The following is a 15,003-nucleotide window of genomic DNA, read 5'->3' on the forward strand; positions in this document are numbered from 1 at the left end:
CCACTGGGATACACAGAGCTGATGAGGAGTGTAATTTCTCAATGAAAGAATACTTTGGTGTATCAAGAAGTCAATTCTCTCTTTTTATTTATCTAGTTGTTGCTAAAATTCTTTCTGTCAATAAAAGGCCTATCCATCTCCTGGGTTGTCAAGGATCCTTCCCACAGATATTCGCAGCACTACTGCTTGTCTTTTTGTTTCCTTTCAAAGACATGGAGCAAGAGAGATGGAGAGGTGTTTTCCTAGATCTGGGATATGTTTGTCTCTGAAGCAGATGTTTTGAATTATATCACAAGGCCAGCAGTAAGTATCAGATCTGAAATGTCAAACAGGGCCCAGTGTGTGTGTGTGTGTGTGTGTGTGTGTGTGTGTGTGTGTGTGAGAGAGAGAGAGAGAGAGAGAGAGAGAGAGAGAGAGAGAGAGAGTTCTTTTAAAGAGCAGGATCTGGTGACCCTGGTGTAGATTTAAGGGTATCAAAGATGGGAAGGCCACTTGTCTCAGAAGCATCCACGGGAATTATGCCTGCTCCAAACTAGGGATGAAGTCCAGCTACTCTGTGCTCTTTTTTCCGTTTCCCTATCATCCCTCTCCTGTTATGACTGCTGCATGTTTATTCATGCTAACGGATATTCTGCTGCTCAGATGCATTACAGTTTTACACAGACAAGTTTCTTAACAATCCTTGCACAACACAGGTCTAGACGTGAATAATCTGCTAAACTGTAAAGCTTAAGTGACAGGATTATTAGGCTAAAGCTTAGATTGTCTATAAAGTTTTTCTTCCTTTCTCTTGAATAGTTGTAGAATGGAATTTTCAGTGTTTCTGTAAAACCCTTATTCCCGTGCCTCTTTCTGTCCCACTTTGCAAGTCATCAAACACCAACTTCTAGATGACAGAGGACAACACAGTTAGTTAAAGAATATGATGTACTTTGCATTCTAAAAGCGAAGGTTTGGAAACTTGCCACCCTCTCCTTAAAGGACACTCTTCCTCTGGATAACCTCCAGCAGCAGGTACAAAGTTCTTCTAAACATCCTTGTTAATTTGTTAACAATAAACTTTCTGTTAGGGAGAAAACCTAAGTTTTATTTCAATTATTATTGATGGATACCTTTGTGAAATGCATGAACATTTCTTTTGGTTTTTGTTTGTTGGTTGTTTGGTTGGTTTTGTTTTAGTAGTTTTCATATGAAATGCCCCTAAAGGTTCATATGTTTGGTCCTCAGCTCTTGGGATGCTTGTTGAGGGCATTGATTGTGTCTTCACACTATGGAAGGGCTGAGCTAGCATCCTGTGGTATCTTTTACAAAAGTACTAAGTCTCCTTAAAAGTGTTCCTTGTGACCTCAGCACATCCAGAAGTCCCCGTCAGTGTATGTGATTTGTCACATTGTGAAGAAATGTTCAATGCTTACATTTTTGTGGGACACAAATATTCACAGCATAAAAATTCACAAGTATCTTGGTGTGAGCATGTGTGTGATCATGGGGGGAGGTGGTGTGCATGTGCAAATATCACAGAATGAGCCGTGAGGCCACGATTGTGCATGAGCACTTGAGTGTGAACTTTCCTTTTTATTCCTTCGTCCCTTCCTTCCTTCCTTCCTGTGTCAAAAGAACTTGCTTCAAAGAACATATATACACTTGAGGCAACAAGAATTTTTGTTTTGGCTTGAGCAAATATTGAATGGCACCTAGGTATGCAGAGGACAGGCAAGGAGTACTCAAGAGCAGCTCTATTCAGTATGTTACAAGAAATCTGTCAGTGGGGCTGTTAAAAGCACCAGGAGCCTCATGGTGGCTCACAACCACCTTTAACTACAGTTGCAAGGGATCGAACACTCGTAGATACACAAACGTGTGCAAATCACCCATATACATAAACTAATTTAAAGGTTTTTAAATATTCTTACAGTGAGGGACGAGTATATCATAGAGATTCCCAAGTGTGTGCATGAAAACCACCAAAAGACCAATATGGAGGTGAAGAGCATGAATGGAATCAGTAGAAGGCAATTTTTATTCATAAAAATCTTTTGCCTGTGAACAGCCTAGCTGGGGAAAAAATACTATGTCTTATTTCTTTGAGCCATTAAAGACCTCGCTAGTTCATGGAGAGGTCCATTAAAAATATTTTTATTAGGTCAAATATAAGTGAGCATAATTGCAAGGTAGTAAAATAGAAGAGATGTTGAAGAATACGAACACCCAACACACCATGACTCTCCAAATGTGTTTATTGTGTGTGTGTGTGTGTGTGTGTGTGTGTGTGTGTGTGTGTTGCATGAGCATACATGAGCAGATGTGCACTGCCTTGCTTGCACAGGTGCAAGCCAGAACAGCATGATCAGTACCTTGAGTTAAATGCTCCACATTTGTGATCTTGAGACAGGGTCTCTCCACGGACTAAAAGTTTGCTGTTTTGGCTGTCTTGTCTGACCGGATGCTGCATCCTCTTGTCTTACACCCTTAAGCAGCTGCTTGGGGACCAGAACTCATGCATGTAGAGCATGTGATCTTCTGAGCCACTTCCTCGGCCCCCACATCCAACTCTAACTTTCCCTTTCTTGCCAGAAAACAGATTTAAGTTTTGTGGTTTTTCAAAACCACTGCTCAAATGCACACAAGCTTAATGATTTTACTCTTATAATGAGTGTTTGAAGATCGTTTTCTTTGAGTAGCTTCCAAAGTAGCCCCCGCCTCAGAGAATTAATTTGTTCTGTTAAACAGAGCTTCAGTCAAGACTGAATACATATATACAAATAACCGCTGTAATTTTAGAATTAAATGTGTTCGTTTTAAGCATTTAGGGGTTCACTTGATCCTAAGAGCACTTTCAGCATCCGTTCTCACTATAGTGGGAGCGGTGATGGGTTTGCTTGGGTGGGCACCGCATCATGTCAGCACTGTGTTGCAACGAAGCCTCCTTGTGTAGCTGTGCTTTTAAATCCCATCCCTTTCTGGCTGAAGGGGCAGCAGGTCCTGCTTTAATCACATTTTTTTTTCCGTTTTAGTTTTCTTCTTCTCACCCACCATCACGTTTTCCACTCTAACACTCACATTCAGTGAAATATTTCACAAGAAGTCACTAGTACTGGTCAAAAGGCGCGATCTGCCCCTTAGATGATGCGTTAAAATATTTGTACCTTATCAAGTGTTAATTAACACGACAGCTTGCAACTTTTTTTTTTTTTAATTTACTGAAGCTACTGGTTTCTGGGCTTAGGTTAAAAGCACGGGCTGACACAGTCGTTATTTTTTTACACTTACTCCATGTTCTCTGGATGCTGACAGAAATCTTATTTATGTTGGTAAGTCAAGCTGTCCTGTTGTCTGAAAGAGGAAAGACGGCAAGTAAGAAGGTGGGGAAATGAACATTTCCAGGAGTCTAACCTTGCCGAAAGGAATTGATAACCCTATTACAAAGGAGTCTTTGTGAAATCTTACTATTGTAAAACAATGAACTTTGGCGTTTCAAAAGAAGTGTCTTGATTACTCTAGTTAATGACATGAATGGAGAAGTTTGTCTTTTCTAATAAGCCCTGCTTCATCTCAAACTGCATCTTTTCAACCTTTCTCTGTCAACACACACACACACACACACACACACACACACACACACACACACTTGTGAGGAAGTTATATTTAGATTATGCCTTCTGAGGATCCTGATTCTGAATAAGAATCTCTCGGTTCACGTGTGACCACAGGTTAGGCATGGACAATAGACAGACACATAAGGTCTCCATGAAGCTCTGAGCAAGAGCCTATGCTTAAACGAGTCAAGAGACCACTATCCATCCTGCTGGTCAGGTAGAAGAATGTGGTGTCAGCTCTCTGGCTAGCCTGTGGCTGCTTCAAAGCACATTGTGCCCTACTGGGGCAGAGACAGAGCAGCCATCAGGATCTTCACTCTGAGAATCCTGCCAGTGTTGTTCCTTGAACTTTGAATCTAGAACACACGCTCAGAGTCAGAGAAAGATGTGTTGAATTCAGCTGCAAAATAAGAGTCAACATTATTTTCAGACCCTGGGTGTTAAAACCCTTGTCCATTCAAACAGGTGTTAGCATTGTTGTCTTTATTGAGTTAATTATGGGAGGGAGAGGCAAAGGCCACACTTCCTTACATCATCCCTTTGTTAACTTCATTCCATTTCACTGTCTGATGACATCATACACCTCTCCATGAAATGCAACTGGCTTCATCAGGTCTCTAGTGTCATGACTGAGGTCAACACATCTCCTTTGGAGAACTCAATCCCTATGGAGATGGAAGACCTGCTATCCATAGGCTTCCTTGCACTCCCTAGGATTAACAGAGGTCATAAAGGCCACATGACAATGTCATCTCTGTCAGATTTTTTTCACGTTATGAAAAATGCTATTAGCTGATGTGTGTGTATATCCTTGTGTGTGTGTGGGGGGGGGGTGGGTGGTACACCACTACACTTAGAAGACTAGAGAAAGGTGATGGGTGTCCTGCCTGATGGCTCTCTTACTTGTTTCCTGGAGACAGGGTCTTTTATTGAACCTGGAGCTAAGCTGAGGTGTTGTTTAGGAATTTGGGGGATGAGGGAGTTATTGTTTGGTCATTTGGTTGTTTGGTTGGTTTTTGTCAGCTTGACTCAAGGTAGTCATTTGAGAAGAAGGAAGGTCAAGTGAGAAAATACCCAAATCAGATTAGCCTGTGGGGTGATTTCTTGATGAATGTGGAAGAGCCCATCCTGCTGCTCATGGTGCTGTCCCCAGGCAGGAGGCGCTGGGATATACAAGTAAGCAAACTGAGCAAGCCAGCTAACAGGTGTATCAGCTTCCATTCCTGCCTCCAGGTTCCTGCCGTGTATTCCTGCCCTGATTTCCCTCCATGGTGGACGGCAGGTTGTAAGATAAAGTAAACCCTTTCCACCACAAGTTAATTTCGGTCATGGTTTTTAGCAGACATAGAAACTAGACTATGAAAGATAGTCATTAGCAAGCCCCAGATCCTCCTGTCTCTGTCCACACAATGCTGGGCTTATAGATCGCATTTAGTGGCCATTCCTGAGAATTATATCAGGTCCCGATTCTGACAAGCCAGTGCTCTCATCCACGGAGTCATCTCCCATTAATTGATTTTAAAGAGAAGTTGAATATGAGGAAGATGATGCTAAAGAATATCCATTTGCTGTCAGTCTTCTGGTTGGCTTTCTACTGGCAATATTTCTCTCCTCCTTAGGACCATAAATGCACAAGGTGAGGGTAGTGGAGGGGCCTGAAGTACCGAGATGTCTCCAAGCATCATAAAGAACAATTGACACTAAGCTCAGAAGAGTTCTCACCTCCTGAGGCAGGTGGAGTAGAGTGGGATGAGAGCCAAATGAGACAGCTCACAGCTATCAGTGGTCTTCGTGAAATTGGCAGAAGCTTCATTTCACTGCTGTGGGACCTATAGGAGAGGAGGAGGAGCCAGAACCTCATAGTCCTGGGAGCCGTAAGTCTTTTTAGATAGATGATTAAGTAATATGTAGTGTGGGTTTCCCCATCTAGGTATGTAGCTTGTGTTTATATCAATTGAGTTTTGAGATCACTGTGTTGGCATTTTGTAGGTTGAGAATGTACTGATTTAAAATCTGACTGATAAATTACAAGCCTCTAGAGTTTTGATTTTACCGGGTTACAGGGATTTGTGACAGCTAATCACAGAGGGCAGATGGCTGGGAATGTGAGCAGAATCTTCACGATATGGGCAGTTGCTGCCTGGAGCTAGCCATGGAGGCAGCAAGATGGCCAGAGCCAGAGAGTAGCTGGCATTAGCATGGGATAGTGCCTTTTTATATTATACTTAACACTATGGGACTTTGTAACACACTTACTAGGCACTTGATACATTCTTCTGTATCACATTAAACATAAGATTGTCTAATATTTAGAGATGATTGGCTATCAAAGCATTCATATACTTACATGTCTTATATTACAAAAAACTAGTACTTTATGAAAATTTCCATACCATCCTCACATTAAATTACTATCTAGATATCACAATAGCAAACCAAACCAAACCAAACAAAAAAGCCACACACACACACACACACACACACACACACACACACACACACACACACACATCTGTTTAAAGGTAATTTAAAGAATCTTAAGAAAAATAACATTAAAATCCTCCAGTTTTCCTAGCACTCTGGTTACTATTGACGAGCATGCTAAGTTCATTCTTGATCATAAAGTGCCTCTGGCTCATCCTGCTTCTCCGTGACCAAAACCTTTGGCTAGGACTCTAGGGTCCTTGAGCTAAAAGCCCTGTAGAGTCTGCTGTAGCTGTTTTGTTTTATGTTTTGTCTTTTGCTTTTTGTTTTAAATCCCAAAGATGTCTTTGTCTACTGCCGCGAGGAGAGGGCCAGATACTAGGCTTTTATGTTTGTTTTGGTTTGGTTTTAGTTGGGGTTTTTAATCTGGTGGCTCTAAGAGTGACCTATTCTGAAATAGTCAAGGGAAGTGTTAGCTTGGGTTTCCAACGTCCTTGTATCAAAGCCTCCAGGTTCTGCTCTATAGTACTGAAGAGGAAGAAGATTCCTCTACACACCCTGCATCTCACACACTGTGTATCAGGAGCCTGACCTCACAGGTTAACTCTTACCTTGCTCCTGACCCTCTCTACTAGCTATTCAAACCCTTGTCTAAATAATAACATACCTTTATTGAACCCTCTGCTGTGTACTGTACTGGACACATTACTAGAATAGCTGACCAACTCTTGGGGATTTAACTGTAGCTTCAGTGAATCCTACATTGGAACCTCAATTACAAGATTTTTTCTTTTTTGTATTTTTTATTTACATTTCAAATGCTATTGCCTTTCCGTGTTTCCTGGACATAAGCCCCCATCCCCTCCCCCTCCCCTTCTTCTATAAGGGTGTTCCTCCTCCCCATCCAAACCCCATTCCTGGCCCCCAACATTCCCCTACATTGGGGATCCAGTCTTGGCAGGACCAAGGGCTTCTCCTTCTTTTGGTGCCCAACAAGACCGTCCTCTGCTACATATGCAGCTGGAGTCATGGGTCAGTCCATGTATAGTCTTTGGGTAGTGGTTTAGTCCCTGGAAGCTCTGGTTGGTTGGCATTGTTGTTCTTATGGGGTTGCAAGCCCCTTCAGCTATTTCAGTTCTTTCTCTAATTCCTCCAACAGGGGTACCATTCTCAGATCAGTGGTTGGCTGCTAACATTTGCCTCTGTATTTGTCATGTTCTGGCTGTGTCTCTCAGGAGACATCTATATCCAGTTCCTGTCAGCATGCATTTCTTAGCTTCATTAATCTTACCTAGTTTTGGTGGCTATATATATATGTGTGTGTGTGTGTGTGTGTGTATGTGCCACATGTGGGACAGGCTCTGAATGGCCTTTCCTTCAGTCTCTGCCACAAACTTTGCCTCCACATCCCCTCCTATGAATATTTTTGTTCCATCTTTTAAGAAGGAGTGAAGCATCCACACTTTGGTCATCCTTCTTCTTGAGCTTCATGTGGTCTGTGGATTGTATATTTTCTAGTCCCTTCCATTTGCCTATGAATTTCATGATGTCATTGTTTTTGATAGCTCCATTGTGTAGATGTACCACGTTTTCTGTATCCATTCCTCTGTTGAAGGGCATCTGGGTTCTTTCCAGCTTCTGGCTATTATAAATAAGGCTGCTATGAACATAGTGGAGCACGTGTCTTTGTAGTATGTTGGAGCATTGTTTGGGTATATGCCAGGAGAGGTATAGCTGGATCCTCAGGTAGTGCAATGTCCAATTTTCTGAGGAACCTCCAGACTGATTTCCAAATTACGAGATTATTAAGCAGAAAAAAATTCACATCTGTGAGAATCTGAAAAAGACAAGTCTTACTAGTATTTGTAAGACACCCACAAAGGCACACAGCCAGCCAATAAATGAAATTTGTTACTGTTATTGTCATTATGCAAATGCCACTGCACTGAAAACATGCCACCCACTATTCTTAAATCCTTACTCCTGTATTCTTGATCCAGAATCTGTAATTTCTCTGTGCCTGGTCCAGGTGTGAGACCCCTTCTCATGGTCCCTGTGCTTCTGTCTGGTGCCCCTTGCAGATGTTTTCTTGAAATGCTGTATCCCAAGGATGACCTACTTGCTCCTCTCAGACCACACTTCGTATATAACTCTGCTTGATCTTTCCAACTTCTCCAAATGTAAACTGTAATCACCTTACCCATCTACCAACCTCAGATTATAGCTCTGAAGATCCCATACAAGTTGCTTGCACACAGCTTATGACTTATTCGCACACCAATCTCTAATGGTGTAATTTCTTGTCCAGCTTCAACATGTAAAGTTTCTCTGTTGCCCCAGGGCGACTTCTTAAATTCAGATCGTCTCCCGTGAGCTGGAGCACATATTAAATCTTTCTCATTGTATGACATGGCCAGACCAAACTGGATAAAGGCTGAGAAATAGAATATTTAATGGAGCAGCTATGAACTCCACCATATTACCATTATGATAGAAAAGGAGAATGAATCTCAGAGGCAACCAGAAATTGTCCCAAATGACTTATACTTCTTTGCGTTCTTAATCTCATTAATGAAGGAATTGAAGAAAAGCTGCAAAAGAAAGTTCTAAGACAAATTTTGTTAGAGTTTAAAAGGAAAACCACAGCAGACAATTGATAAATTTCTGCAGCTGCTTAGAGAAGGAAGATGGAGAAGAGAAAGAAGAAAAGGTCCAGTTGTTTGAGTTAAGCCAACATGGAGTTCGTCACATAGCAGACAAGCCAAATGTGGGGGCTCTAGACAACACATAAGGGGAAAAGACAGAAGAGGAGGAAAAGTTACACCTTTCTGTGTCAGGATTCTGGATGGAAGCAGCTTCACTGAGGGTGCAGATTCGCTGATACACACATTAAGGAATTCTTCCCATCCTGTTTTCACATTTCAAGGTGAACCTGCTTTCCTTGGGAGTGATCCCTTTGCCAGGTGAATGACTGGTCCAGGCCCAACTCCATTAACTTTAGGGAGAAAAATATATCTTCTCCCAGAGGTGGACTCCATTCTTAACTATAACATTACGAGGGCGCTATAGTGAGGGTACTATAGGTAAGGTCCTACAGCAAGCGGATAGAGGAACCAGGCATTGAAGCCAGGTTCAGCCAGGTGTGGCACCATCTGTAAATGTGCCTAATAGTACTGCCTGGGTTCCTGTGCTCACCAAGAATGTAGCTGCCTCCTGCACAATCTTCCAAATGAAAGGCTATGACTTTCCCCTTTTTGCTATTCTGTAAATCAAAACAATTCCATTATTTTTAGCAATAAATTATTTTCCTGTACCCTGTAGAAGAATTTTAATCAAGCTATAGGGCCACTCTAGGAAGGAATTATGTGTGAAGATCCTCTAAGTCTGTGTGATTGGGCTGGAATGATGCACCTTTAATCCCAAACTATGAACGTTAAGTCACTTAGTAAAAGGAAGCAGAGCCATGTTTGAAAGTGAAGTCTGGGCTGGAGAGATGGCTCAGTGGGTAAGAGCACTGACTGCTCTTCCAGAGGTCCTGAGTTCAATTCCCAGCAACCACATGTTGGCTCACGACCATCCGTAATGGGATCCGATGCCCTCTTCTGGTGTGTCTGAAGACAGCTACAATGTACTCACATATAAACAAATCTTTAAAAAGAAGAAAGAAAGTGAAGTCTAATTGAGGGGCAGACGAAGTGACAAGTCAGAGAAAGATCTGACAGAGCGAGTCAGAGGTGGGATGCTCCCAACTCCAAGGTAAGAGAGGCAACTTAAGAGCAGCCTCAGGGAATGAATCAGGGATGATGAGTTCAGCTGAGTTTAGGCAAGGCAGTGAAGTTCAACTGATCTCAATCGCATTAGACTCCACTTTCAAACATGACCTTGCTTCCTGACTAACTTAGCCTTCATTTGGGGGATTAAAGGAAATACTAAGGATATGTCTCTATTCCAGACAGAGGGATTAAAGGTATGTCATTCCAGCCCACCCACACAAACCTAGAAAGTCTTTGGATGTCGAGTTCAGGTCAATGCAGGTTGGGGTAGCGTAGTTGAATGCCGTTGAGTTCAGTTGAGTTCATGCAGTTCTGTTCAGTTCAGTTCATGGAATCCAGAGACAGGTTTTCCAAGCAGAGCAATTCAGTGAGAAGCCGAGAGAAACCACTTTGAAGCAGTCAGCTTGGAGAGGAGTTTGGAGCCAGAACAGCTGAATTGAACCGGCCAGCCAGAGTTCAGAAAGAACTAGAAAGGGTGAGCTTATTCAGCAGTACGCCTCTGAGATGACAATTCTTTTATAATGCCCCATATTACTCTTAATAGTAACTAAGTAAGCAGTACAGACTTAACTGCAATGGAAGATATAGGGAATGTAATACAACAATGTAAGGAAGAGATGGGAAATAGTGATTAAGTCATTACCTAATAAAACTGCTTCATTCTTACAAACTCCAAAAGGAGTTTTCAGACCAAAAAAAGAAATCTAAATCCATTTAATCTAACTAACAAACGTATTTTTAAATAATGAGACATGATTTAAAATTATAGTCTTTAAAATACTTTAAAATTTTATGTATATAACTGTTTGCCTGTCAGTATGTATGTACACCGAAAGCATGTATTGCCTTCAGAGACCAGAAAAGAGGCATCAAATCCCTTGGAACTAGAGTTGTAAAACTTCCACATGCGTGCTGGGTATAGAATGCAGGTCTTCTACAAGAACAGTGCATGCTCAACTGCTGAATTTTCTCTCTACCCTGAAAGAAGACATTTCATTTGACACCAGAGGAAAGGGACAAGTGAGGGGAGATGTTCTAGTTCACGGGTTATCTACAAACAACTGTTGAAGGTCAAGTATGTTTGCCGAAACAAAATGATATTTCATCCCTTCAGCTTTTTAAAGTGTAGTTTGGTGGCACAGAGAAAAGTTAGGCTGCCTTTTAGGATGAGTAGGATCACTGCTCATCATCCAAACTCTACACCCAATAAGTAATTTCTCCACTCCCAATCCTTTTCTCCTACTACCTGGTAGTCACCATCCTACCTTCTATTCCTATGTTTAACTATTCCAAGTAAATCATACACGTAACATAATATAGGAGAGTACCTGCCTTTGTGAATCTAGCTTAGTTTATCTTGCATTTTTGCTTCGAAGCTTAATCTAAGGGTAAATGATATTGCATTGTGTGTACATGCCAATTCTCTATCCGCTCTGTGCACAGACCAGTGTGCTTATCTGCCCACCTGTCAGTGGATAGCCCAGTTACTTTCCTTCATTTAGAGATTGTGAATAATGATACCATGAACACAGATGTATAAATATCTGTATCCGGCCTTATTTCACCTCTTGGATATTGTCTTGTTAAGAATTTCTATTGCTGCAAAACACCATGACCTGAAATCAAGTTGGGGGAAAAGGTTTATTTGGCCTTCACTTCCACATTGCTCTTCATCACTGAAAGAAGTCAGGATAGGAACTCAAACAGGACAGGATCTTGGAGGCAGGAGCTGATGAAGAGGCCATGGAGGGGTGCTGCTTACTGACCTGCTCCCCATGGCTTGCTCAGCCTGCTCTCTTATAGAACTTAAGATCATCAGCCCAGGGATAGAGTTACTCACCATGATCTGGGTCTTCCCCTATTGATCACCAATGGAGAAAATGCCTTATACCTGGATTTCTTGGAGGTATTTCCTCAACTGTGACTTGTTCCTCTCTGATGACTCTAGTTTGTATCAACTTGACACACAAAAACAGTCAGTACAGATATATACCAAGAAGAGAAATCACTGGATCATGTGCTAAGTTTACTTCTTTTCTGAGGAACTTTTTCATAGTAGGACATGGTTTGGTTTCCAAGGCAGCCCTGCCTTACCTCAAAATCACTTGTGATCCCCTCTGCCTTGGCCTCTTTACTGCTGGGATTGTAGGCATGATTGACATGCCTCGCTGGGCCAAAGTATTTTTTAATACAAACTGGCTACCGATCCCTAAGAAAGATTGTCTAATTACCAATAGGCATTCTGCTCAGTAAAAGTTTCACTCAGCTGGAAGATTATGTGTTTTCAATTTTTAATAGCCAAAATGATTTTAATTTATTTTCCCATTATTTCATTATTATGATTATTATTATTTGAAGTGCTGGTGATTGAATTCAGGATCCTGCACAGACAAGCCTTATTTCATTATTAAGTAGGAAGATAAAATATGTTGAATACTTACTTTGGGGGAGGTTATATAATGAATAGGAATTGAGCATAAAGATTACATGCTGAGAGTTTGGGTCCAGTCCTTTTATGCATTGGTCGCTAGTACATTTCCTAGAAACGATAGGAATGGTTCACATTGTTCCCCATACTCTGATCAGAATTGAAACTAAGAACTTCTCAAGCCCTCACGGACGCGATTGCCTAATTAACAATTAAACTCTACTTCACAAGCATTCACACCAGATGTGCTTAACTTGGCTGTGTGCCTCAGCCTCATCTTCCCGGTGCTTTTCTGGATTATTCTAGGTGCTGTCTTCTAGAGTGTTTCTAAAAAAAAAATGTTTGTATACCTAATTAAAGCAACTTACCAGGATTGTGAAAAACCTGGGTATTTCTTGCATGTTAACCCGAACAGCAAGGGGCTATGAAATTCTGGGTTTGGTTTCATCCTCTCTCTGCCAATTTAGCATGGCTGAGTACAGGTACCGTTGAAACTGGAAGTCCTGGTGAGAATGGAAAGCAGACGCGGTAGAAATGAGAATGTGTTTGAACTAAATCCTTAACTGGGAGGTTGATTTAGAAACCTTTGGGTCCTTAATAATGTGAGTTTTTTAAACTTCAGTATTTCATCATGGGCATTGTTACCCCAGGACTCAGACGTACCTCCAAGGGCAGTTTCCCCAGAAAGAAAGACTACGACTATGTACTGAAGAGGAACACGAGCGGATGTGAGGTTACTTACCTTTGAGTGTTAACAGCACAGCACTTCCCCGGCTGCTATTCTCCTTTCGTCATCTACAAAGCTAATAGATTCTGAGGTCGGTAAAAAGGGGTTTTGTTTCTTAATTCTACAGTTTTAAACAGATCCAGGGTATCTGCTGTGACACAGCATCTTCTACACATGACAGGGAAGTTGCACCCACCCATAAAATGTCAACAACGTAGCTGACTAAACAGTCAATACCTGATAATGACCATACCACGTGACGTGCCCGCGTGACGCGCCCGCGTGACGTGTCCATGCGGCTTCGAGAACTCGCACATGGTCCTACACACAGATGAAGCGTTGAAATGAATGGGTGTTAAGGAGGAAGAACCGGTCTTTTCCAGGAAAGAACTCCCAAACAATTGATGCGACCCAAGTGGTCACCCCTCCACACATATAACATGAGTGAGACTAATTAGACTAAGCAGGCTGTACTTAAAACATGTGTGTCTGTATGACAGTACTCATGAAAGACTCGGAAGCCACGGATCTGAGAAGAAATGGGGAGTACATGGGAGAAGTAGTGAGAACAAGACAGAGGGGATAATGGAAATATAATTCTTATACATGAATTCGTAATAAATATCTTGTTACTGACATGTATGTGTCTATGTATGGGCCTGTGCATGTCAGTACAGGAGCCTTAGAAAGCCAAGAAATGATGTTGGAGCCTCTGGAACTCGACTTGCATGAAGTTGTGAGCTGCCCAACCCGGGTGCTGGAAGCTGAACTGGGGTCCTCTACAAAAGCAATAGACCAGCCAACTCTCAGCCAGTATTTTATTTATCTTTAGACTTCGACTGTATTTGTTATTTAGCTAGCAGCAGCATACAGATGCCTTACAATACGCATCAAGACGATACACAGCCGGATATAACATGCTAGAGTGTTCCAGGGTCTCACTTTGCTGGGGGCGGGGTAGGGGTGTTTTTATATAAGTAAATAATTTACATATTAATTTGCAATTTTGTGATAGCTGTTCCCCTTAACAGTAAAGAAAGCCTACGGTCATTTTCCTTTAACACAGTCTTTTAGGTGTAAAAGCCACAGAAGGAAGAGTCTTTGTGGGAAATCTGAATGGTTTAGTGTGGGCAGCGGAGAACTTCATAATTTCCATAAAGGAAAAACTGGTCAGTTTTTAACATGAACCTTGTGCATAATTTCATCCCTCGCAGTGTGGACTGCTAAAATACAGAACATTATTTTTTTTTTAAAAAATGGACTCTTAGGCCTCTCTTTAATATCCATTGTCAGGTACACATTTATATGGCTTCGCAGTTACCGTGCAAGCAACGAACAGTGGTAGCCAGCACTGAAATCGCTCCAGAAGCCTCCGTCTACCCTTCTATTCGTTATACAGTCTCAGCGTGAACCCCACTCATAGGAGCAATATTCACGTCTCCCAGTACTCATAGGCGACACTAACTCATGGGAGGGCATTCTGCACTTCCTAACTTCCGCATTTATTCTAGTTTGAGACCCTACGTTTATTCTAGGATTTGCCTAGCTACATTTTTCTCAATACCTGCCCTATACTAACCCCTTTCTCAAGGGCTTCTCATACTGCAGCACTGCTTTAAAAGGAACATAATCAAGGAAGGAAGGAAAAGGGAACTGTATAACTTTTCTTCCTTCTTGCCTTCTGACTTGAATAAAAGTAAGTTTATTTTCTGCCCTCCAGGCAGAGCTCCCTAAGAAGATATGCTATCACGGTTGATAGAAACTAAACTGGATTTTAGTCGGGGCCTCGAACTTGAAGAGCATTCTCTACGTCTGTTTCCTTGTCTGTAATCAGAGTAAAAGATCATATATAGGTTGTTCAAAATTATGCACAGGGACCTGCAGAATGGCTTAGCCAATAAGGGTGACTTGCCCATTCAGTCAGGTGACCTGAATTCCATCCCAGGACCCACAAAGTGAAGGGAAATCTGAGGAAAACCGTTTTCACCTACACACACAAATAAATAAATAAAATGCAACAACTTTTAAACAAATAAAAACCTGCTTTTAAAAATT

The 15,003-nt window shown here is 41.7% G+C and overlaps 1 long non-coding RNA gene across 1 annotated transcript; it reads right to left on the bottom strand.

The window, feature by feature from the left end:
* Positions 1 to 1,926: 1,926 nt before the first annotated feature.
* On the bottom strand, positions 1,927 to 13,186 carry LOC108348618 (uncharacterized). The gene is made up of 3 exons (XR_001842020.2): positions 12,964 to 13,186; positions 12,590 to 12,724; positions 1,927 to 3,333 (listed from the first exon to the last, which is right to left on the bottom strand). It is a non-coding gene; the product is annotated as an uncharacterized LOC108348618 (long non-coding RNA).
* Between the last annotated feature and the right edge of the window lie 1,817 nt (positions 13,187 to 15,003).

The sequence above is a fragment of the Rattus norvegicus genome, chromosome 17 (genome assembly GCF_036323735.1).
Source record: "Rattus norvegicus strain BN/NHsdMcwi chromosome 17, GRCr8, whole genome shotgun sequence".
Classification (NCBI taxonomy): Eukaryota; Metazoa; Chordata; class Mammalia; order Rodentia; family Muridae; genus Rattus; species Rattus norvegicus.